The sequence below is a fragment of the Marmota marmota genome, unplaced genomic scaffold (assembly GCF_001458135.2).
Source record: "Marmota marmota marmota unplaced genomic scaffold, marMar, whole genome shotgun sequence".
Classification (NCBI taxonomy): Eukaryota; Metazoa; Chordata; class Mammalia; order Rodentia; family Sciuridae; genus Marmota; species Marmota marmota.
This window is the reverse complement of record NW_026000016.1, coordinates 36032618-36059648: the sequence shown is the minus strand read 5'-3', so window position 1 is coordinate 36059648 and position 27031 is coordinate 36032618. Positions and strand designations below refer to the sequence as shown.

General features: G+C 43.1%; 1 protein-coding gene across 3 annotated transcripts in view; it reads right to left on the bottom strand.

Moving 5' to 3' along the window:
- Positions 1 to 27031, bottom strand: part of Kcnh1 (potassium voltage-gated channel subfamily H member 1) — a 353502-nt gene that overhangs the window by 27655 nt on the left and 298816 nt on the right. The window lies entirely within an intron of this gene.

Sequence of the window (27031 nt, the reverse complement as noted above, 5' to 3'; positions counted from 1 at the left end):
ACTGTAGATGAAGAATCCCACAGTGCTATACTTGGATGTGGATTGAATAGCATCCTAATCAAAGGATTCCTATTCTTTAATAATGAAAAATCTTATTTTCTTATTTTTCCTTTAAGCCTTTTTGTGTGTGTGACGGGGTGGGTACCAAGACTGAACCCAGGGGTATCTAACTACTGAGCCATATCCCCTAACCCCTCTTTTTTAAAAATTTTAATTTTATTTTGAGACAGGATCTAGTTAAGTTGCTTAGGGCTTCACTATATTGTTGAGGCTGGCTTTGACCTTGCCATCCTCCTGCCTCAGCTTCCCCACTGCTGGGATTACAAGCATGCACCACTCTATCTGGCTTCCTTTGAACTTCTATGATTTGAAGAGTGGCATTGGTATTTCATTACATTCCCATCACCTCTTTTTTATTATTTTATTACCTTCTGAAAGATTTTCTCTGACTTTATCTTCTAGACTCTTTACTGTGTTTTAAACTTTCAGTTACCCTATTTTTTAAGCTCCAAGATCTTGACTATTTATGGATGATTTCTTTTTATCACAACCTGTTTTGTTTCATGGACACATATGTTAATGTTCTTGTTTTAAGCATTTTTCTTTTGATGTCTGCATTCTCTCTACAGTCACTAGGGTGGAGAAGGTAGCGATGTAGAGTTAATTTACCTTCCCTCCACACCATGGTGATTTGTGTCTCCAAGACCAGAGATTTTATTGGGTTTTGCAGGAGAAACATAATGGCTCCCTTTTATATCTTTAGCCCCTTCTGCCTCTGAGCTACAGATTCCTGCACTTTATTAGTTATCTTCCAAAAATTTACAGAAGTCACTTACCTACTCTCTCCCAGTTTTTGTATCCTTATAGGTTTCTTTTTTTAAAAAATTCTCTTAGCATCATTGCATAGTTTCAGGAAAACAGAAAAATAGACATTGTGTCCAATCCCCCAGGTTTAACATGATTTTGCTTTTTAAAAATTTAAATGATATACTGTAAACCCTTTCTGACTTAGAATCCAGAAACCAGAAAGTGAACATATTTTATGTTGAGTTAATGGAAAATGACAAAATAGGAAAATATTTGTAACTTATGACAAAAATAACTCCTAGAAATTGACAAGAAAAAAAAATCCCCAATATTCCAGTTTTTAAAATGGACCCAGAGATGAAGAGGTCACAGAAATGGATATCTAAATGACTGCTAAATGTTTAGGGAAAAACTTGCTGAACCTCACTCATGATTAAGAGAACTACAAATAAAACTGTTGTAGGGTCTCTCTCTTTTTTTTGTTTAAGTGATGAGATTGCTAAAATCCCAGAAACCTAGGCCAGGCTAGACACCATAATGCCCACTTTGTTGAAAAGGGTGTGGGGTAACTTGTGTTCTCACACATCACTGACAAATTACCTCTTTGAATATCAGTTTCCTCATCTGCAAAACAGTGCTAGTAATAGTGCCTGCCTACTTTATAGGATTGCAAGGAATAGAAATAACTCTAAAGAAAAGAAATAAATAACACTTGTAAAGTGCCTAACACATGCCCCAAGTCTTACCACTGCTACCTATTAATACATTAACATATATGCATTATGTTTTCTTCGCTGATGCTGCTACAAGACACAAGTTTAAAGGCTCCCTTCCAAATTCTCCAGTGAGACCTCAGGGGACAGAGACTATGTCTTACATGTCTTTATCCCTCTACAGGCCCAGCACAGTGTAAGGAACACAGCTTGTGCTCATTGGGCACTTGATTTTCAAAGTAAAATAGTCCATTTTTAGGCTAAACTTGTCATTTTGGGCTTGTGCTCTTAGTTTCTAATTATGCTGCGAATTGGCCCAACCCCCAAAGCAGAAGGGCGGATATAGGTCAGCAGCTAAAATGAGCAACTAAAATCCAGGGCCAGGCAGGGGGAGGTCAGTATTAAATGATAGTACTCCGAGGTGAAGTGGAGGGTGTACCCCAGTCAGCTGACAGTCGCACAAGAGATGAGGCACATCACTCTGGGACTTTCACAATACCCAGATATTCATTTAAGGAAGCAACACCCAGGCAGGGAGAGGGTGCCCTGGGCCATGGTAGATACCATAATGCAATCTCCCTGGGTCAAAGGTGGGGAAGCTTCTGGTGCCACCTGAAAACATGTCTCAATGGCAGGGACCCTTCCTGCCTCCTGCTGGGAAGTCTAAAGGAAGGGAGGGGACAGAGGAGCAGCACAATGCCCCAGTGTCTCAATAGGAGAACCGTCTTGGCTTCCTGACCACTTCAATGTTTAGGTTATCATATTCATTTCTAATAACAATCTCTACGCCTGGAAGATTAGAGACCTCGGCCTGACACTGTATTTCCACCAACTCACTTCCACTTCTCTTCCTTTGTTTCCTCTAATCACAAAGAGGAGCCTGAGGATGACGAAGGAACCAAAAGGGACCTCAAAGGGTCGCCTGTCTCCTTCCTCAGTTTTCAGGCTAGAAGACTTTCTCACTCACTCTGTGCAGATGGTCAATACTCTTGCCACTATTAACAATCTGACAAGTGCATTTGTTGCCACTTTACAGGGGACAAAAGGCTGGCACCCACACGTTGTCTCATTTGATACTGTGCAGATGGGGCAAGTGTTCTTATCTAAGTGAGGAGACAGAGTGAGGCAAGCTCCCCGGCTCTTCAGACCCTAAAGGCTATTCTCTTTCTTGAAGATCTGTAGAGTAAAAGTCCATAATATACCCTCAGAATCCATTCCTGTAGTTAATTTTATAATGGTCAATTTTTAATATACAATTTTGTCTGCTTTTGTTTAAATCCAATTCCATTCGCTCACTTCTTCACAGGGAGAAAGCTGATTAGGGCCCTCTCTTCCTATGTACATTTCTAAGGACAGAAAATGACTCATCTGGGAGCCTTCTCTGTGCCAGTCTGCAAGCCCCAGCCTTCCTTTCCTTCCTAGTTAGTTGGGGTCCCAGGGTAAGGTAGGGAAGCAGCTTTGGTCTGAGTTTTCTAAGTCAGGCTTGCAGGGAGGGGGTGGTGGGGAGCTCAGGCGGGAATTTATCTCATTGGCATTGAGAACTTTGAAGGAGGACTGACTTTTTGTTCCTCCCCTCCACCAATCCCTGCCAGGCTGAGGGTGGAGGGAAAAGCAGAGGGGCCCCTGCTGAGAAGTACTTGGGCTGGGCAAGACCTGCCTATCCCTGGGAAAGGAACCCTTAGCCCCATCTGGTCAGAAAACCCTTCTTCTAAGCCTTCGAGCCTGAACTATTCTACAGCTTGCAGACTCTTAGTCCACTTGCTGGAGCATGTGAGGAGCTGACAAAGTGGCAGAGAAGAGGTACAGGCCTCTAAGTCTCTCTTACTGGGGGCTACATCTTTCCTACAATAACACATGGAAATCTGTGGCCAGAGAGAGAAAACCAGTTTCCAGAGATGTGCAATTTTTGGATAACCAAGAAGCCTCCATCAGAGTGACACTGATAGTCTTGTGGGTAGCTGTTGGAAGCCCAGGAGCTGAGTTCTAGTCCAGAAAAGTCAAAGGGTTAACCTGGCCCAGAGGTAGATTCCCATTTGGCTGCCATAGCCAAAAAGGAGTGATGATGACTGAAACCACCTCTATCCATGACACGATTATTCTGAAGATTCAATAGAAGGAAAGTGTTCAGTGGACAGATGGCAGGGCTCTCAGCTCTGAGGCTTCACAATCTCCTTTGTCTTCCCTCCCCCCCTGGGAGATCAGCATTTCCCCCTTGCTCTGAGGTTCAAAGTCAAGGTCCTTCTCTTATCAATCTCCCTCCTTCCTTGCTCTCTGGCTTCCAGGTTATACTGTGTGTCTCCCCAATATCTGGGCATCCCAGTCCCAATTGCATTCTGCTCTCACAGCATGCCACCCCTAAACAGTGTTCCCCCAACCATAATCACCATCAGCTGCAAAAGCACTGACTGCCAAGAGGCTGGTGATAAGCCACAATCTTTGCATATTGCATTATATTTAATTCTTACAATAATCCAAAAAGAGGTACTATCATTGGTCCCATTTTACAGATGAAGAAATTGAGACTTGGACAAATGGTTAAGTGGAAGTACAGAGAGTCAAACCCAGAATTGGGTTCCAACTCCTGGCTTTTTTCCAGTCAGTGTTCCTCCTTGTCACTAGTGATATTCATCCTGAAATCTCAGCTCCTCCACAAAGCCTTCTGTGACAAACAAGAGGAGAGGAAGTGTCCCTTCAGACTTACTCAGCCCTTACTACCATCAGCATCACAGAATTCAGACACCAGTACTTTGCCTGCAGACTCTGCCTGTGGCTGGGGAGTGTTCCTTAGATTTATTATACATTCCTTTCCTTGCCCTCCAGCCACTGATGCTCAGGGATGGCAAACAATCTTTAATATTTGCAGGAGCAAACTCAGCAGGGAAGGTAAAATCTAACAAAATAAGCAAAGCATCTGAAAGTCAAATAAAGCTGACCTTTGCTTTTAGCCACTATTTGGGATTTTTTGAGCCCTTGCTGGTGACTCAGAATCTGTTTGATGGCTTTCTAATGATTTAATTGAAACACAAACCTATGTGACTGGAAAAGACTGCATTACTTTAGCTTCTCTGAGTAACAATCGAGGAAAGTGAGGCCCAGGAGAGGATAAAGACATCCTCCAGTCCTCAGAGTCAGGAAATGGCAATCTGACCTGGGAGCCAGTTCTTAGTCTTAGGCCAGGCCTCTAAAGATGTAGTAGGTGGAAGACTAGCACTTACTAGCTACTTGTGCCAAGCACAGTGTCTAGTTCTCACATCACACCACACCAAGAAGATGCTGTTATTTTCATCTTACAGATTAGAAAACTGAGGCTTAATGATAATGCCAGCAAGTAACTGGAAGAACCCCCATGCTGGGGAAGGTTCCTGACTGAATTCTGCTTTTCTCCATCATCTCACACTTGGCCAATGTATACTAAATCCAAGTTATGTCACACCACAGATAAGGTCGGATGCAAAGGATAAATCATAATCCCCACTCTGCAGTAGGGTGTGTACCTGCACACGCTTGCAGGGACTGGTTTAAAAAGGTACTGAGGTCAATTTTCCCTTGCTGCTTAACCATTATCTGAGAGGAGTCTGGTAGGAATGGGCAAGTGAATTCTGGCTGAGTAGGAAGAAAAGCCATATAGTAGGTTGATGTGCAGGGCCACCCACCCTGGAAATACTCTGCGGTTCTGCAGCGTGGTCTCTGTCCAGGCCCCACAACAATGAGAGACACTAAGCCGTTGCCACTACCAGGCACACACAAAATCTGCCTGTAATAAGGCAGGCAGGCATTTTACCCTGGCTTGACCCAGAGTCTCCTCCAAGAGAGAGCTATTTACATCAAGAACTGTTCAAGGATGGGGACAGCACAAGCAATTACTGGCAGTAAAAACCCAAGCCAGGCTCTGCTCACTCCCAGCACACTGTTCTTTATATGGTCAGTAAAGCGGCTGCCTGATTCGTGCTCTTGGCAGGGAGAGGTTAGGGAAGCCCACCAGCAGCATGGTGAGAAGGGAACACTGCACTGTGTTGCTGTTCTATGCCCTGGCCCACGGGCAGGCTTTGGATTCCAGATGTGACCTGTCTACAGAAAGTTTTCTAAAATATCACTCAGCACTAACAAAGATGAAAGTCTTACAGCCAGACCATTGCATCGCCTTAGAAGCCTATAAAAGGGCCATCAGTGTGTCTTGTCCTGGAGACAGAATAAAAGGAGTCTTCTCTGCCCTTCCTCCAAATGTCAGATGATATACTCAGGCCAATGCAGATTTCACAGATTTGCAAACACAGCTTTCTTTCTTGCCCCATCTACCAAGTGTGCTCAAGCTGATACTGGTGTGAGATTCATCAGGTTCTTGGTGAGAGTGGACTCCATAATGCAAACATGGACAACAGCATGTCACACAATAGAGACACATGGACCCTCACATGCTTGAAATAGCCCTTTACAACCTTATCTTCCACACAGAGGACTCCATATGCATCATGCCCACCATTCACCCCTCCATATGCATCATGCCCACTATTCACCCCCTCTGGAGCCTGTTTATGTGGCCTTCTGCGTGGGTTGCTCTTCCTTTCCCCCACCTCCATTTCCATTGGTTGAAAACCTCCCTCTTCTGCAAAGGATTGAGGAGAACCACTTCTTCCCCATCCTCCAAGCCAGAGGTGCACAACCCTCTTCTGAACATAGCATGATCTCTAACAGCAGCCTTCTGCCTTGAATTAGTCTTTGATATAAATATTTGAGACACCAACACCCTCCCATACATACACACCAACTTGTCAACTCTGCTGAGCAGAATCTGTGTCATTTTGGCATGCTCCCAGGGCTGAGCACAGTCTTGGCACCCAGTGGAAGCTCAGTCTGTTGAATGATGAACATGACCTTCTTACATGGACATGAGTCAAGTGCACATAAGAGAAACGGGAAGATTTTCTGATCCCCCTCACTTGCTTCACTCCTTTTTGTACACACTTCTGATGGATGGCCTTTTGATTTTGCACTGAACCATTGAATTTCATATCAAATTTGTGCAAGGATAGATGGGAGTAGTATTAGCAAAAAGAAAGTTTATGACCTGACAGTCGGGTAGATGCTCCTTTCTCAAGATTTGAGAAAGGCAGGCACCTGCTCCATGAAAAAATCGGGTGTTCACTGTAGCCCTGTGGGGGTAAATCCAGGCCTCTCGGGAGAGGGTGGGGACTGTGAGAAAGGCCTCCCTGCAAGGACCTTCCTGAAATGTTTGGCCTCCTATATTCTCCCAAGTCTGACACTAAGACAGCACTCATCCCAGACAGAACCTGATTGCAGGGTAGCTGGGGCTTCTGGTGGCCCTACAGAGCCCAGGTAGCATGCGAGGACCTGAGTGATTCTCAGCTCATGGAAACTATGGCTGCCTAGGAATTCTGAACCTCTAAAAGAGACCATTTCCCTTCTGTGCCTGGATGTTTAATGAAACAGTAAACACCATTCAATCTTATATTTACATAGTAGCAGTCATAAGCAGCTTTCCTATATACAATTCCTATAAACTGATCATTTTAACTTGCAGGTCATTCTTGGGTTATATTCTGTTCTTTTCCTCTTGTGGGGCTACTGGCTGGACCTCCAGGGTGAGGATGACCTTACTCATTCTTGCATCCACTCAGCCACTGCAGGCAGAGGAACAGGTGCAGACTGAAATAAGGAATCATCTCAACTAGACTGGACTCCTTTCTGGGAAGAGTTCCCGCTAGAACAATAGGTGCTTCATTTGGTCTTCATTTGGGCCTTACACAGGCACCTTGAAAGTACACAAGATCTCTAAGAGAATGAAAAACCATTATGAATTGAATTGTATTCCTCAAAAATTCACATGTTGAAGTCCCAACCCCCAGTATCTCAGAATGTGGCCTTCTCTGAAAATAGGGTAGTTGCACATGTGTTCCATTAAGAATGAGACCATACTTGAATGAGATGAATAATATGCAGGTGTTCTTATCACAAAGGGGAAATCTGGATACAGAGACAGATTTGCACAAGGAGAACACCATATCATGGTAAAGTTAGAGATCAGGATGATGCAGAAGAGGACAACCCTATGCTTGCCAAAGATGACCAGAAAACCACCAGAAACCAAAGAGGTGCATAAGTAGCTTCTTCCTCAGCCTTCAGAGGGAACCAGCCATGCAGATATCTTGGTCTCGGACTTCAAACCTCCAGAAGTGTGTGACAATAAATTTTTTGTTACCTAAGATGTTCCTTTTGTGGTATTGTGTTATAGCAGTCCTCGCAAAGCAATACAGATTTAAGATGGATCATTTGTATTGGTTATGACATCAAAGCTAAGTTAACTAAGGTCAGACCCATACTTCTATTAGTTTTAAAACATATACATATATGTAGGTAAATAGAAATGGATAGATGCCTGGTGCATGCATAAATGGACAGAGCAATGACATCTGTCACTACTGTACAGGCACACTGCCTGGCTCCTCCCCATCCCAGGAAACCTCCCAGATGGTGCTAAAGAGAGACTTCTGGTCATTATAGGGAGTTTTGGGGAAAACATCCCATAAGGAGATCGTGGGAGCAACACTCCAAATCACTTCAGTAATCAGTCCTTATAAGCATCCTGTGATATAGATATTCTTATCTCCATTTTACAGATTAGGAAGATGAAGCTCAAAGAAATTAAGTTATTTGCTTAAGGCCATGTGGTTAGTGAGTGGCAGACCTGGGGGTCACACTAGCATCTGCTTGGCCCCAAACATGGGCTCCTTTTGTTACATCTGCTGCACTATACAAACCCTGCTCTCATGGACTCCATGCTCAAATCAGTAAGTTCAATAGTCCTGACTCAGAGATTCAGACTCTGAAGGTGATGGATTTCACCTTTGCCCCATCTCATCGTAGCCCTGTCCACTATACCTCTACAGTGACCAGAGTACCATCAAAGGTCATCTCAAAGCCTCTGCCCTCTGCTCCATGATTCCACCTTACTTCCTTTGAAATTCTGGCTCTCAGGGCCAGGCTTATGCTCCCACCTGTCCTGGCATGGATTCTGCCCTCCCACACAAGTTCTGGCTCAGTCTGCCTCCTTGGCTTTGGAATCTTTTGTTTTTGCTTCTGTTCCTGGCCCATGGAATGCATCCTGGCCACTTTTAATCAAGCCAGTCTTTCTGGCCAGTTCTAGCCCTTCCTAACGTAGATGCCATCATACCCCACGCATCACAAATCTTGCCTCCTGCCATCACACTGGCGATCATAGAATAAGCCTCTACTATTATGTGCCTGAATCTTAAAAACTCAGGAGTCTGATACCCTGTTCAGGGACCCAGGCCTGGTTCCCCTTCATCTCCCTAAGTGGTACTACCATCCCCAGGCTTTGGCCTGTCAGGGGTGTGTTAACTTCAGTCTAGGGCCCATGGCATCTGGTTTTTCTCTCACCTGTCCCACAATGACCGATATTGACCTTTCCTCTCAAAACAACTCACAAATGACAACAGTACTTCTATGAGCTAAAAAGGAAACAAAACAATGTGAAAGGAAGGTTTCAGATTGAACCAACACGTCCTTAGGGGAATCTTTCTGACAGTTCCATACTCGCAGATCAAAATCCTGCCTGGCTTACTGGCTTAGGGCTGGAAGAGTGAGCAGGGAGAGAGAGTGGGAAGAGAAAACCCAGGACACTACCTGGAACCTCACAGCCCAGGAAGGAGGAGGGGAGAGGGATGTTTCCAAGTCCATCTGGCTCAGAGTTTATTCTTTCCAGCAAGGAGAGTAGCACTTTTGATGCTAGAGTTTTTTTCCCTTTGGCCAGCATGACTGTCCATTCCTCTAAAAGCAATGCCAGGGGAAGGAGGTAACAGCAAAACAGGTTGCTGCTGTCACATTCAGGAACACATTCACCCACTACAATCCATTCACGAGACTCATCTTTCTCACCTGAAGCACCCCTATTGCCTTGGTTTCCTGTTTCAATTCATTTGAAGGGGTCTGAGAACTACACATCCGCATTAACAGGAGTCTGTGCCCACCTGTATGTTTTTAAATTTCTACCTGTGTGCCCCACACCCATTCCAAGGCCCAGGCTGCCTGCCTTCCCTTCTGCCTGGCTCCCTGACACTCATGCAGGTGACTCCTGTGTATCCCTCTCAATCTTCTGCCTCATGAGAGATACTATCCTGTAGGCACTATGCTTTTAACTGGGGTTTACCAACTTAGTTTAATCAAAGGATTTTTTTCTTCTTCTTACTGAAATTCTAAAAAATAACAGGTTGGAAGGTTTTGGCTTAGATGCATAAAATGCAATAAGATATAACATAATAAAATGAAAACTGAAAGAAAATAAAAGTGGGGGGCTGGGGATGTGGCTCAAGCGGTAGTGTGCTCGCCTGGCATGCGCGGGGCACTGGGTTTGATCCTCAGCACCACATAAGAATAAAATAAAGATGTTGTGTCCACCAAAAACTAAAAAATAAATATTTAAAAATTCTCTCTCTTAAAAAAAAAAAAGTGGGAAATGAGATATAGCCAAATGCCAAGCATGAGATTCTGACAGATGTGCCTAACCTGGTAATATGAGAAGACAAAAAGTTACTAGTACCAAGCCCTTCATTTCTAAGATTTCAAGGGGCCAGATCACTCTTTGGTACTGAAGAGGCAACTGTGCTCTGGCTTTGGGGACTATGGTCTGTGAATGAGCATCTTCTAATTGCCTGCAACTTTTTTTTCTGGGGGTGAAACATGTATCAAGGTGATCCCTCCTTCTGTTTTCCATAGGAAATAGATTTGCCTTCCTGATTGTGCTTGGCTTTGGGGAGTGAGTTTTTGTCCAGGGTGTGTGGGTTAGGAAAGGGGTTGTAGGAAAAAAAACAGATTTATCTTCCTTTGATTTCCTCTTTCCTCAGCCTGCAATGTTCAGCCCTTCATTCTCTGCCCAAAGACGTTGGTTGCCCTTCCAACTTAAATGCCACCTCCTCGAGGAAGGCTTCTCATATTTTCATGCTAAATTAATTAACCCTGTATAGTACATGATAAGTGTCTCTACTTGGCACTTATTCTTTCTTCTGTCATCAACTTCTACATTTCCCTCTAGTTAGGACATAGCCTCAGGCCAGGCACATAAGCCATTAGTATGTGTCTGCTTGTGTTATTTGATCATCTATTTCCATGGAGTGGGAAATGCAGAGGTCAAATACAAGATCCTCATGTCATTCAGGATCCAGGCACCTCTGAGTGGAGCAAGCACAATTCAGGACCAAGAAATCAGACCCATATCCTGAGCACCTTGAGGAGTTCACACATTCTTCTGCCACTCAGGTAGGTGACTTCTTGTGATTTCCCTAAACAAAATGGTGTGAATATTCAAAGCCACAAGCCTGAAGACTAATATGCTGCCTGTGTTGCTCTTACAGAGAGCAGCATGTGGAGAAGAGGTGTCGTTTTATCTAGAATGTGTCGAGGAGGGCAGTGGGGACCACAAAGAGTTCTGGGCTGTAGAATTGTACATGGACTATTAATTCAGCTTCTCTGTTTAATGGTGGATGGCTGGGTGCACATAGGGCAGATCACTCAAGCTCAGTTTCAATAAGAAGAGTAAAGTCCACCTCATAGAATTTTATAAAACATCCATGTTCCAAGGTTTGTAATAAAATCTGGTTCAGGATAGATGCTTGTTAAATAGAACTTCCTAGATTTTGTTGTTGGTTATGCCTTTACCTGTGGTTGTGAGTCAATCATGTGACTTAGGCAAGTTGCCCAACCCCAAACTCAGTATCCCCACCCCAAACTCAGTGTCCCCGTCGGTGAATGGACCGTTGAGAATCAAAAGGAGGCACATGATGAACCTGCTATAGCCACACAAGGGGACAGACTATACACATGCAGCATAATCATAAATTAGGTCTTAATTCATCCATTCACTCATCCATTCAAATAGGTAGCTGCGTCATGTATGCCAGCCACTGTACACAGTGCTAGAGACACGGAGGACCCTGACCTCCCCCACACTTGCCTATTGTTTTGATCTTTGTGTATTCCACACTCCACTGTATGCACTTGGTCTTTCAGGGAGTTAGCTCTGGAGGACATAACCAAGAAAATAAGAAACATGTCTCAGTCACTTGATTCACACAGGGCCTCTGTGAGGCTGATGCTGTAGTCTCATGGTGTCCTACCACAAATTGGGGTGTGTACTATCTCCTCAAGCAGCGGCCTGTTTCCAAAGGGTCCAAACCATGGGGATGTCTGATCAGCCCAGACCTCATCAGAGGCCTGCATTGGTCCTGGGGAAGGTATAAGCAGTGAGACCTGCAGAGAAAACCTCAGTTCAGGTCATAGGAAGGATCTGCCTCCGTGGCACAGATAGGGGAGGAACTGACAGCAGAAAAGACCTGTGATGGTTCAGTCAAAGTTCTGGGGATAGAAACCTCTAAATCTTTCCCCAGTCGCGTCAAGGACAGATTTCCACCCACTTTGACTGGCTGCATGGCCATTTCTGGGAGAGCCAATGTGCTGCCCCGCACTCCCAGACACTAAGTGAGTCTCCTGCCACTTCCTGGAGGAGAATGAGGAGGGACAAGGAGCCCAGTTCTCTTTTGTCTTGAGCCTCAGATCTCAAAGGTCAGATTTAAACAACACATGATCTAATTGGGTTTGTCTTGGTTCGACTTTGCATTACTAATCTATTTCATAAAATTCACCCCGGGATTTTGCACTCCCATCACTAGGGCATATTTTTTTCTATTGAGACAGTCATGAATTCCTATGATTTTTTAGCATTGAGAAAGTAGAAATATAGATTCTAGTTTAATGTAAGCAGCAACAAAAACAAGACAGGTGACCCTCTGTGGAACCTGCAGAAGAAAGATGAAAGATTCCCTGAGGTAGTGATGAAACAAACACAGCCTTTGGTTGGGGATGCTGGGATAGCTTTGGATTGAGGTGTTGGCAAGGCAGGTCTCAGATGGAAGAACAGAGACTTCAGAGGAAGCTCTAGGGGCCCTCTGCCTTAGCTTTAGGGCTCCCAAAGGAAGCAGATCCTGGGACAATGGGAACAGCCACTTGAGAAAGTAACCTACACGTTCATATGCCACATTCCCTGGCACCCCATCTTCTGAGTGCCCCCCCATCCCTATTCAGATATGCAACACATTACACCATAATTCGTAATTTTCAGAAACACCTCCAACAACTGTATGATATTGTTAAAGTGTTTACATAACAGAATGATTTACTGCAGAGTTCTCCAAATAGTGGTACCTCCCTTTGAGCATTCAAAATGGAATTTGAGCCATTGTGTGAAACTTCACCTTCCCCCAAGCTTGTCTACAACATTCATTGAGCCTCCTGTGCTAATCTTCAGAGTTTGTATGTGCCACTGGGCATGGTGATGAAGTTGTCTCTGGTGGCACATCCTGCCTCTCCAACCAGCTCCCTGAGGAGTCCTGCTTTCCCCTCCCCCACCCACAGCTATAGAAACTACTAGGGTTCTCCAAAGAGTAAGTGCTGGGGTTATAGTTGATTAACGATCTCAGGGGAATAAAAGGGAGGAGTTCATATTTTCTGTTTGAGTTGTGTCTTCTATTTGACTACATGCTGATTAATTTTGAAAATCATTTTGCTCTAATAAGTGGCCCATCTCTGCTTCCCAGGGAGCCTCTGGAATTAGGTGAGATAGTATAGGAAGAAAAAGTTGCCCTCATTGGTCCAACTTGCCCCTTAATTTGGAAGAGTTAAGAGCCTCAGACAATAGACAGAAGATCCAATTTCTGGCTGGGGGAATGAATACATCAGCTGTCATTTATGCCCATGCTGCAACACTAGGGGCTTTGAGGGGAGCCATCAGCTACATCCTGATGTCTTAGGAAATGGACACACTTGAGTCCCCAGACTACTGCTGAGCATGACCTCTGCTGCTCCCTGACCCTCAGGGACTCAGCTTTGAACCACTGATCCTGCTCTAAGGTTGACTTGTGCTCTTCCTCCCTCCCCCTTGGGCCTCACCTTCCCCCTGGGAACAGTGTCAGCCTGTAAGTATCCCCAACCCTGCATCATAGATCCAAAGGGCTGAGAACGTTCTTCTTACATTATTCATCAGAGAACTTGGTTGCTGGGGTGGTGAAGTAACATTTTAAAATACTCCCTCTGGTATTTGCTGTTACCCCAGGACACTTGTTCTTCTTGCAGGCCACACTCCCAGACAATGGATTTACATCTCCCTAGAGGAGCTCAGGATCAGCAGAATGAGTCCCTTATGCAGGGCTGCTTGAGGATATCGATGAAAGCACAAATGTGAGCCATGTATATGGATTTTCTAATATCGCCATTAAAAAATTTAATAGGTCAAATTTTAATATTTAACCCAATATGTTCAAGACATGTTTTAATAGGTAGTCAACATTAAAACTAATAATATGAAAAAAGGAATATAATGTATCTTGTTATTTATTTATTCTAATTTGTTATATATGACAACAGAATGCATTTCAATTCATAGTACACATATAGAAGCAGAATTTTTCATGTCTCTGGTTGTACACAAAGTAGAGTCACACCATTTGTGTCTTCATATGTGTACTTACATGGAATCTTCAAAATCCTTTGTATATTTCATATTTATAGAACAGCTAAGTTCTAACTAGCTACATTTCAAGTTCAATAGGCACATGAGTCCGGCAGTCACCATGTTAGCAGACGTAGCCCCTGAGCCAGTGAAGTGTAAAGAGATGGCTGAAAGACAGCTTTCAAAAGCCAGAGCCTGTGAGAATCAACCACTTGGACATGTTGATGCGAACAAAATCGTTTTTAAGTTTCCCAAAGTGGTAGGTGACAACTCCCAAGATAAACTCCAAAGACCCACCAAATGTTTCGTATCAAGTAAGATTTCCCACAACTGCATTCCGACATGGTAACCATTTAGCCACATTTACTTAAATTAATTTAGCAATTAATTTAAGTAAAATTTAAAAGTCATTAGCTTAGTTTTAATAGTCACCTTCTAAGTGCTCATTAGCCACATGACTAGAGATTGCTTTATAGAACAAGTCAAAGATATTTCCATCACAGAAAGTTCTGTTGGACAGCACTAGTTAGAACTTAGATCAATCCCCTGAGAAATGTGAGGAGTGGACCCAAATAATATAATGAGACTAAATTGAATTATAGAAAAATAATCTTCCTTGTATAACTGAATATATGGAGTGAGATGCAGACTTTCTTTAAAATAGATATTTCTTTTAACTCTTGAAGTACACTGCTTCATTTATAAATCTGGAAGACAACTTGAATCAACTTCTAAGGTGGTGATGAAGATCAAGTGAGTCAAAGTGGTCAGTATCTGACCCCAGGCCTAGCCATTAGGTTGGCTTTCTCCCTCTTCTTGGGCTACATGCCCATCTCTGTGTCTTTGCTCTCTTTCCTGCATTCTTCCTAAATGGAGAAGCAGACAGACCTTCGTCTCCTTGAAACCAAGGTCCCCATTCCGGCACTATATTGAAAACACTTCCACAGATGGGATGTGCTCTGGCCAGATAGAACTTGTGAGAAAACAGTGGGCAGAACTGCCGGAGAGAACAACTTTCTACAAGGTAGAAAGAACATCAAGATTTTTAGGAAATATTTCTAAGTTTGGTCTCCAGAACTTATAAAAAGGGGAAAAAAAGAACAAAGGTGAGTGGGAAGTAGAGGGTTGGGAAGTAGAGGGTTGGGAACTGATTTTTTTTTTTTTACAATTTTCTAATGAGAGATGGTCAAAAAGGGAAGAGAGTATAACTGATAAAATTTCAGTGAAGGCTGACATTGCACACGCTTATCAACAAAATCCTCATTTTCACTCCTTGGCCCCCAATGCCAAGTATCTAAACAAGGGCCTCACATACACTAGGCAAGCACTCTACCATTGAGTTTCATCCCCAGCCCCAAATGCTCATCTATGACAATGGTGTCAAATTAAGAATAACCACCTGCAATTAAATAAAACAGTACATAAAGTGGAGTCCCCTAATGACAGTGGTGACAACTAACGAGATAAGCTCCAAAGACCCAGAGTCTTTGGATCAGAGTGCTTGGGAACAGAGTCATAAAGAACATGGAGGGGATATGTGCAGAACACAGAGGGTAAAATCATAAGGAATAGAATTTAAATTATATCTAAATTGGTGGACTTGAACTTGCTTGCTCAAAAGAACTGGAAATAAGATAGATGTGTTGTTTTCTCTAATAACTCTGACCAAAAAATATAAAGTGGCATCTCCACTGTTTTTCTTACTGGAATCCCTGCCTGAGAGACCCTAGCCTGGGAAGAGGTAGCAGATTTCTCTCGGCTGGCACTAGGAACAAGTATAATAGCTTAGGTTGTTCACCCTTCTTCTTGCTGTTGTACAGGAAAATTAGGCTTCTTCACAGGGTAATGGAATAGATCAGTCAACAAAAACTATACATGCCCTGGTGAGAGAGTTGCTCTGACATTGATATCGTCCCTGCCTTCTACATCCTCTTCCTTTATAGCTTTAGCAATCTGTACAACTTCCTCTGGAGCTTTGGAGTTTGCATGAAATTAAGATGCATACTCCATTTTTCTTTGGGAGTTGGGGTACTTAACCACTGAGCAACATCCCCAGCCCTTTTTATTTTGAGATAGAGTCTCACTAAGTTGCTGGGACTGGCTTTCAACTTGTTATTATCCTGCCTTTGCCACTGGGATTACAGATGTGTACCATTGTGCCAGGCTCTCATTTTACAGCTAGGATTCAGTGACTCAGAGTTCAGGGAAGTGCTGTGCATTAGAGCCCTTAGCACACGGGAGCCAAGGCCAGGACATCAGACCAGGCCTCCTGCTTCAATTCAGGACTCTTCCCACTATGCCTTGGGGCTCCTCTATCTGGTACCGGGTTTGCACACACAATGGGTGCTTCATATCCTGATTGACTAAAAGCTCCTAAATTTAACCCGCTTCACCCAGGCCCCACTGCCCTGGTTCTTAGCCACCCTCCATGAGCTAGCTTAATAACCAGTGGTTCTTTTTAACTTTATAGAAAACTCTTGAATGAAAGAGCTCTGGCTCACAAAGGCTGCCGCCAGCTATATAAATACTTGGTGGTTTGGGTTAATAAATTTTTTTTGATCTTATAAAATTCACTTTCTCTTGGGGATATTCTTGTGTTGTTTTTTTAGAATAATGAGATTCCAGATTTACTCCAAGATTTAACAAGAGTCTGCCTAGAAGAAATAGATGACCAGAATAAAATTTAGACTCTCTCTCAATGGAGGGACATCATTACTCCCAGACACAAGGCACAGAGTAAACTCGGTCTCACCCCTCATGCTTTTTTTGAGACATGTCAGCAGCTGTGAGGAGAAGCTGTGGTTAGGTCTAAGCTGTCTTTCCTGCAGCTCCAGGAAGAGGCCACAGAGGGGCCAGCTTTTTGTCCTTCTGTTTCTAAACTCCCCAGGATCTGCTGAAGATGGCCCACTTCCCTCCACTGTCAATCAATTCATCAGTGAGCAAATTTCCTGATGGGTTTCAACCTGAGCTTTGTAAGGAGGCCAAGGTGCTGGGCCAGATCCTCATGAGGGTCTAAGAGCAACTTCACAAAGACATAAAGAAAAAAATCTGCCCAAAGTCAAAACATTTTACTTCCCAAAAGCAAGCAAGTCCCTCCCTGTCCTCTGTGGATAGGGATAAGGATCTTTGCCAAGTTTCTTCAGGGGGTGGAGTGGAGCTCAAAAGGTAAGGAGGGGAAGGTGCTTAAAAAACAAAAACAACAACAACAAAAAAAAAAAAAAAACAGAGAAGGGACTTTTGATTCTTTCCCAAAAATTCTACTGGGGCTCAAGAGCTGCTCTGGCTTTAATTTTTGTTGTTATGTGCGGTTATATTCAGTCACATATATTCATATATTACTCGCTAATTTTTCAGATGTGTTCCCCCACCCCCACCAATAATTATTTTGCCCATTAAGGAGATTGCTGCTGTCCTGTTAGTTACACAGGCAACATAGTAGGAACCTGCTGAAAAAGCCAGGCAGTGAAGGCCACCAGAGTTCCTAGAGAAAGGGGCCAGATATTGAGGAGGGTCTGGTGCTGTGAGGGCACAGAGGAATGGCACCCTCCACCACTCTTGCTTCTGTGCACTCCTCCTCTGTCACCCTTCTCCCTGGGACTGTGATAGATAGTTGATGTGTCTGTTTCTTCTCTTAGCCACCTGGGCTCCTTGGGGTCTGGTTCGACTTCTAAGCCCTGCTTGGCACAGTGTAAGGGACTCAGTAAAAGAGGTAGCAATGGATTGTTGTCCCTCTCCAAGTTTTTAAAATGTCTTAGAACTGGGTCCAGGATAGCCATCAGGGAGCAAAGAGAGAAACTCATTTACATAATGGCAGAGGACTCCTCCCAACCCCCCTGCCGGCAGTTCACTGTTCCCATTTGTGTAGCAGAACTGAGACGTTTTGGAAAAGTTCCACACTTGTCTTGCTGGGGTTAATGTGCTTCCTTTTCCTGACAGGCCACAGAGGAGACAACATAACCTGATAAAATCAACACCAGTTTATGGAAATGTAAATAGACTTCTGAAGGGCACACAACTGTAAGGGGAAAATCACTAAAGATGTTTGATCAAAGCACTTAAATAAGCAGGGAAGACTGGACAGAAAAACTGCCTGGCATTATACATACCGGGTGCCTTCTTAGATCATTTCCTTAAAAAAAAGAAAACGTTTTTAAAATTTAAGATTAAAAAACATGTTATGTAGCATAAAATTGGGCCTCTGTTATCCTTTAGCCATCAGAAAAATGTCCTTTTGTTGGATGGGTGGTGATGTTCATGATGTGGTCCATGTGAATAAGCTCTGCCTTAGGAGAGACTACCACAGGGAGCCAGCCACTCCTCAGAGCTACAGAAGGCAAAGGAGCAGGGAAGGTCCATCCTCTGGCCCCCAGAAAGCCCTCTCCAGAGATCAACTGAGAAAAAAACTCCTTCCCTTTAAAATTAAGTTAATTGGAAACCTGATGACCTCATCAAAACAAAGAAAGGCCTTCTGATGACTGAGTCTGGGGACCCTCAGTCAGTGTGCTAAGCAAAATGTAAAATAAAATCAAGGTTTTTCATTCCATTGGTTCCTCTGGCTTTAGGATCTGTTTCTTTAAGCTTAAAGGATGATAAAATAAAATGACAATAATAATTCTCCAACAAAGAAGACAAACGAATTAGCCATGGGCATAAAAGAATACATCATTTGAAAGGTTAACAAAGGGACACATGTAAGCTGATGTATCTTGGGTAGCACTGACGCTGTGGTGGCCAACACAGACAGTACACCTGTGGTCCATGGACCAGGGACAGAAGGCCTGTGATCTGACCTTGGAGTGAGATGAGGACTCTTCATCATGGCTTAGTGAAGCCAATATCTGATCCATCTATAGCCTCTCACGTTCTCTGCCATCACTGGAAAAAAAGTGTGGCCTGTGTCATTCACATGGGAGACTCAAGGTAACTGGCTTACACGGGTCATCTGTCATCCCATCTTTAGAAACATGATAGCAGTAGTCATCACTCACGGAACAGATATTATCTGATTTCATTCTCACAAGCCTGTAAGGTTCACATAATTTCAAATCTGCAAGCAAGAAAGATGACTCAGAGAGGTTGGGTAACTTTTCTAAGGTGATTTTCTTAGTACAGTAGTTCTTAACCTTAGATGTACTTTAGAACCTCAAATCACAGGGCCCTGGCTGAACTTTATGCTCCTTAGATCAGAACCTCTGGGGGTGGAGTATTTTTTAGAGCTCCCAAATGATTCTAACATGCAGCTATAGCTGAAGAACATTGATCCAGTCAAGGGAAGAGTTAGGATCTGAGACTGGGTCCCTCCCTCATTTTTTCTCTGTGACATTGATCATGAGGGAATATTCCAGAGATTTAAGGAAATATTTATCAAATAGCTTTCCTACCAGAAGTGAGAGACTTGGGATTCAGAAGAACAAAATCACCTTGGTATCATGTTTACTTTCCTTATAAATAGGATAAGAAACAGACTGAGGGTTAAGAGCCACATCAGTGTTTATAGCAGCCCAATTCACAATGGCCAACCTCTGAAACCAGCCCAGGTATCTGTCAATACATGAATGGATTAAGAAAACATGGAGTCTGTATACACAATGGAGTTTCACTCAGCCATAAAGAAAAACGAAATTATGACATTTGCTGGTAAATGGTTGGATTTGGAGAACATCATTCTAAGTAAAATCAGCCAGACTCAGAAAATCAAGTGTCAAATGTTCTGTCTTATATACAGAGGGTAGTGCAAAATAAGGGGGGTGGGGAGACAGGGTGGCAGGTATCATAAAGAGAGAGCAGATCCGCAGAGTAGGAGGAGAAAGATGGGGAGGGAGGAGGGAGAGGAAAGGAAAGCCAATGCAGAATGCATTTGACAAAATTAGGGTATGTGTATGTATTCAGCATAGTAGATTTCAAATATACATAAAGCACCAATTAAAAATTTATAAGTGAGTACAAGGTAGATCAGTAGAGAAAGGTAAATAGGAGTTTGGAGGGAAGGGGGAGACACTGGGGACTAAAATGAAGTAAATTAAATTCCATACGTATATGATTATGTCAAAATGAATGCAACTATTATGGTTCAACTGTAACACACCCATAAAAGCATAAAAAGTGTGTGTTTGGGGGGTGGTTCACAGACAGTTGAGTTCATGAAATTTGTGAATAGAATCTCCGATATTTATTCTGCCATAAATTGCCAGCTATGTGCTAGAGTGTTTAACTGGAGTTTGACTTCAGTATCTCATACTACCCTGGGAGGCCCCCAGAGAGACTACTGATTCACAAGGGCATCCGAGGCCAACAGCACCCTCACATACCTTATCTGTTCAGACAGACAGACCCTGCTGCCAATTCCAATGAATGCTTCAGTTCTAGTTCTCATTTTCTAGGGCAAAATCATCAGAATTGAAACATCTTCCTCCAGCTGAACATGGTACAGAACATTCCATCTCCCTGACTTTTCCTGTCATGAGGAAATGATGGAAAACCATTTTCCCTATTTAAATGCCTGCTTTCCTGGGGATGGAGCTTACCACAGCCATTTTAGCTGAGACAACTTGGTTGAGACATAAAAGCTTGACTACTCAGAACCGCCAGCCATAACTGTCATCTAATTAACTCTTTCCTGCAGCATAGATTATAGCTTCTAAATGCTTTAAGATCCCCCTGGCTAATAATCCATCTCATGGAAATTCTGTTCCAAAATGGTTTCCTGCTGCCTACATCTACACGATACACTAGTTTTTGTTTTTTTAAACTCTGGATTACTTATGAAAGCATCTCTGAACTTTTAGTTATAGCAATATTGAGCTCCATCTTTCAGTGGTATTTAGAGCATTAATTCAGTTTTTTATAAATTCATCCAAGATACATTATCCAGCACCCAGATACTGGACAAAAACAAAAACAAAGAACAACTAAAGTCCAATCCTCAGACCTAAGGAAGTGTCCAGTCTGACATGGAAGTTGGAGACATGGAAGGTAATTAGAACCTAATGCTTTGGCTAAATGATGGATCTACCCAAGGATTACTTAATCCAGTCTAGGAGAAAACAGAAGGATGATGAAGGCAAGCCCCCTGGGCATAAGGAAATCTGAGTGGAGGAAATCTGCACAGAGCTATCAAGGATGAACCGGAATGTAATGACCAACTGTAGGCTCACTTCTGCAGGACAGCCAGGAATATACTTGCCCCATTCGAGTTTCAAATGACTCTCAAGGTGCTTCACAATTGCCTTTCTGGCCCCTTCTGTTTCCCAGTCCCCTGTATCAACCTCTACAACAACACTCTGTTCCCTGATCAGACCTTGCACATCTGTATCTTTTCATCTTTCTGGGGCTGTGTTCTTTGTTAGGAAGCCCAACATATCCATTTCCTGTCTTTGAGTTCTTACTCATCCTTCAAGGTCTAGTACAAATGTCACTGTCTCTGTGAAGACTTCCCTACCTCTGGGCAATCGCAGTATTTGTGATATTATGTAATATTTGTCTGTTTCCCTGTCTGAGCTATAAGTTTCTGGAGGACATGACTGTCTCTTAATTATTCTCACTTTCCCTAAGTTTGGCAGATAGGAGATGTATTGTATGCCTTTTTTTTTCAAAAAGGGATGAGAGAACAAAGCAACACATCAAAAATTCACGAGAATTATTTCCATCCATTCCAAAGTGGAAGGCAGAGTATCCTCAGCACAGGCTACGAATAGGGTAACAAGGAGGAGGAGCTTGGTCCCAGCTCCTGACAAGCCAGTCAGTTGCACTTGCCTGACTTCTGCAAAGGCGGCCTTTTGGTGATTTGCCCATGCTCAATTATAGCTTAAGCAAGTAGAAACAAACAGGGAGACTTGGGAGCAAACTGATTATTCATGAATCCAATTACAACTAACAGTTCAAGAAAGGCCTCTCTCAGATGCCTGCAATAATTCATGCAGAGGACAGAGGGAATCCTGCCAGGTTGGCATCTGGATGCTGAAGTGTCAGGGAGCTGAGGCAGGAATGGGGTGAATCATTGCAGGCAGGCCAGATCAACTCTTCAGACCTGATGCTGGCAGGATCAAGGTCAGGCTCAAGTCCTCTGGCCAGTTCATAAGACAAGGCATACTTTTCTGGTGGCCAGAGCCTGAACCCCCTTACCAAAGCCAGGCTTTCCCAAATTTATTTTTATTTTAATGACAGAATCCTCAGATACAGGATGAGATAATAAAGTAGATGGATTTGACAAAAAAAAATTTCTATTCTTGTACTGCAATGAACCCCCAAAGAGAGTGAGCAAAGTGAAAAATACACTTATTATTTCAGGACCACAGACAGTGCCCAAGGGATGGAGGATGGGTCAGGCAACTTTTCTCCATTTATTCCAGAAGGCAGAAGCCTCACTAGGGAGTCGTGGGTATGGAAACCCTCCCTGTCTCTTTCACCACCAATACTGAGAGAAACCAGAGTGAATTCATGGAGGGTAAGGCCATGCCTTTGCCACCACACTGTCAACCCCAGCCACTACTTGTGTGTTACAAGGTCAGCATCTATAAATGAGTGATAAATTATTATTTATGTCTTGATGCTAAGTGGTATTAAGAAGGGAACAAAGGTCTTCTTGCTCTATCACAAGTTCTTCATACCATAGAAGACATTATTTTGAACATGGCGGGGGTGGGGGGAGAGAGAGAGAAGTATTTCAAAGGGGAAAAGAAAAGCATTTCCTTCAGTACTGAAGCCCTAGTTTTATATATCAGCAAGTCTAATGTGTATTCCCACTGGGTCTCCTCCATACTGTATTTGACAGTTCCAGTGTGTGCATGGAGGTTCACCTCATTCAAGGAGCCTAAGGAGAAAGGCCCTTGGCTAACTTTTCATCGTGCAGGACAAAATGGTAGAGAAGCTGTGTACGACTTTTATGGCCCAGCAACACAATGAGATATTGATAATATCAAAGAATGCATCTAGATGTTCTGCCATCAGATATTCAACAAATTGTCCTGATTTTAAGCCAAACAAGATCCTTTCAATCAAGGCATGAAGGAGTATCATCCTTTGGAAATGACTGGTTAAGCTGTCTCTGGAGTCGAGAGTCAGCTAAGGTGCAAGAACCAGATGCATTTTTATCCTCCCTCTGATATTAAAAAAAAGTACTGTTGTGAAATAGGAAGCAGCAGCAAAATCTACAGAAACAACACCCCCCCCCCCGGCAAGCATGTCTCCTGTCTCAGTGGGGCTTATACTATAATCCCACAGGGATTTCAATGATCTTCCAAACAAAAGAGATGAATCTGAATTTGAGAGCAAAGTGAAGCAATGTGGATAAACCAGTAAGGAAGGACAAGTGGGACTTGGAGGTTCTAACTCTGGGTTCTTTGTGGTCAGCAGACAATCTGCGTCAGCATCACCTGGTACTTGTTAAAATGCAGACTCCTAGAGAACACCAAGCATCTACTGAACTTTAATCCCTGGCGTTGGCACCAGAATCTACATTTTAAAATAAGTTCTTCAGGAAGGAAAATTGGCAGACAACTACTCTAAACCATATGAGCTACTCAGGAGTCTGAAGATTCTTGGCCCCTCTGCCGATTCTGATGAGCTCTGAATCTCCAGACTGTCTTGGTGGCCTCTTTATGATAACCTCATAATCTGGGACCAGCCTAAACAGAAAGAATTCCTTATGAATGCTGGAAAAGTGAGTGGTAGGATGAGTGAATAAGGAAAGGTCACAAAGGACAGATGATTATACAGATGAAATAATGAACAGAGGCTAATGGAAAAATAATAGATTCCAATATGGCAATTGCTAAAACATAAACTTAGAATTAGTTTTCTGCCTTGCTGTAATGGAAATCATAAATAAATTTCTGTCTGGCAATTCTACATAATGTACTTAAAATAGGAAAGACAGTGGGGACCCTCAATTTCAAGTATGTATGCAGATACACGCATGTACACACAGGAAAACACACACACACACACGCATGCATGCACGCACAGAGAGACATCTAGAGGCCCAACTGCCCCACTCAATATTTAACCAGCTCTAAACATATTTACAAAGGAAAAACAACTTCACATAGCCAGCCCCTTAAGAATAAAGAGTAACTTTACAATTTGATGGCTTTGACACTTTACCTGGGGTGCACAGATAGACATTTGCTGGCTCTTGCTGGAAACCAGCTGGGCTGTGCATGCCACTCTTCTCTGATCCTTTATCTGCATCCCAGTTTGTCAAAGGGCCTTCATTAGGCACTTTCTTGTTCAATGCACTACAATTCATATGACGTCCTACCACCTGAAGACTTATAAGCCAAAGCCAAAGCCAATACTATCAGGTTAAGAACCAAAGGAAAAAAGAAAGCTCAGGGTAGACTGTCTGGTGGCTGGGGTTGAATTACAAATGAGACCATGAAGCTAGGCTTCCATGTGGGCAGAAAGGGGTTAGGGAAGGAATGATTTCCCTTAAGCCATTCTGAATTTTTAAGCCCCACAGCATGCAAGTGCAGAAGGCAAGGAATTTAGGGTACAGAAGACATTTATGAATCGAGAGACCAAATCAGTCATTTTTTAAATTATTCTTTTTAAAAAGTATTATTATTATTATTATTATTAGTAGTAGTAGTAGTAGTAGTAGTAGTTAGTAGTAGTAGTAGTAGTAGTTTCTTACTGCTCCTGCTGCTGCCCTGAACTTTGGTTACGAGAATATCAAGAAAAAATTCAGTTGTCTTTTCCACATGCTTTGAGGTCAAAAGGGAGTTTCTGGTAGAAACTGGGGTGCACAGGTAGAGCCAGCAAATGTCTTAGCATTAAGTACTTAGAGCAATCATATCCATCCTGACACATGGCAGAGGGTGTTCAAACACACTCAGGAATCCCCCATATTGGGATTTGCCACAGTACACTTCACTCAGTAAAGCACATTGAAACACAAGTAGATGAGAATGGATTATGGGTCTAACCTTGAAGGCAATATAATTTTTAAAGCAAATCATGTGAAAGCATTTGTAGTTGACTGTTATTAGAAATCTATTCACAAAAGGCCTCACAACTTTTCATGAAAAATCCATCAATCTAGCTAACTTGATAACAGAGTACTTATTCCTCTGGCTACCAGAGGAAAAAAAATCATAGGGAATTAATAAGACCCTACTTCCTCAATGAAGATGATGACCCCTCTCTAAAACTTATGGTCAATTCTCTACAAAGACCTCTCAGAATCTAGAAGTGCAGGGTTTAGGCCAACACCAGAGCTGTGTAATATTACTGCTTTGCCACATCAGGGAGCTTTGGGACCTACTGTATCTAAAGGACATCCACTGTGTTGTTTGCATACCCATCCTCTTTTGTGAGTATAAACCACCCAAGCCTGGGGAGGTCAGTTAAGGGATGGAATTTAGAGTTCCCCAGCTTCAGACTAGGTCCTCCCCTTCTCCCCCTTCTTTCCTGCAGCCTGCTCTCAATAAAGCTGAAAGTTTTACTCTAAAACAATTGTCAGTGGTCTCATTGTCTCTTTGGCACATGGATAAGATTAAAATAGATACATCTGGAAGGTGTAAGGACAGGCCCTTATCCACAATAAATGCTATTTCAATATTTACCATTATGATGATGGCAGTTTAAAGCTGCAGAGAAGAACTATCATTGCCTTAGGTGAGGCAGGAAAATGAGACTGAATGTCCAAATGCTCTTCTTTCTAAAAGGCAGATGCTACCTATTTCCAAAGGATCACATTTAGGGCTAAGTCCCTGGGTGTGAAAACACACTTATCTATGTCAGAAAGAACTCTTGGCATGGGGGCGTGAAATAGCTCAAATTATTTGCCAGGTAATCCAGTAGCACAGTGGCTTCTTCAAAGTTGCTGTTTTAAGGTAGCAAATTGGCTTCAAGCTAAGAATCAGCTGGATAAACCAGTCTCACTCTCTACCTCTGACCCTCTAAAATTTTGAATATGGCCCCAGGCATGATGGAACCCACCTGTAATCCCAGTGATTTAGGGGGCCAAGGCAGGAAGACTGTTGGCCAGTTTGAGGCCAACCTGGGGGACGTAGCTCAGCGGTAGAGCACCTCTGGGTTTAATCACCAGTACCACCAAAAAAATTTTAATGATCAATGAAAAAACTTGCCATTTTCCCTTGCTCGTCTAACTTTTCCCAGGGCAACCCTTCTGGTGTCATATTGTTTTGAGAAAGTCAGAGGTAAGTGGGGCAGGATGACTTTGAGATGGCAGGAGGCCAGATGTGGCAGCAAAGGCTAAGGTGATTACAAACTGTCTGGATTCCAGACCTGACCTCAAGGGCTGCCTAGTCTGCAGGAAGGCTCTTAGTTGGGCTGGAGCCCATCAACACCCCATGTTTTAGCTTTTTCCCTTCCAAATGATACTTAAGACAATTTGGAACACCTTGTTGCTTACTTGTGTCCCAAAGTAACCACCACCCTTCTACTTTCAACAGGGCTCTGTAATAGACTCAATGATGGTTTTAATCCTTTCCTCCAAACACCATCCAAGCAGGCGCCTGGCCATTTACCTTACTTGTTCTCTCTGACAAACTCCCCTCTTCCTTATTCAAGATGAGGAGTCTGTTGTTTGAAAGAGAGCTGAATCTATGTGCAATATGAAGTGCTCACCTGACCCAAGAGCAAAGGTGGGAATGTTGTCTCCCACCTGTTTTCTCATCTCCAGTTAAGTACAAGCTTTGTAAGAGCAGAAATGATGCTGAGCTATTCCCAGCCCTCCCTCCATCTTCTCTGACTTCCTATATTATTTGATGTCATAGTAATAATGTGTACGTATGTTTTATAAATGCCATTATACTTGGAGTAAAAAATCCTGAGTCTGTCACTTCCCACAGAGCAGTTAAGAAATCTGCCCACAGGACTGGATAGGATATGGCAGAGCTGAGGTCTTCCCCCAGGTTGTGCAGCTACAGAACCTGCATCTTCATCCACACTGTCCTGTCCCTCAAAAGGGTGGCTCACTGTGCTCTTTAACAGCATCTCTGTCTCCATTTAT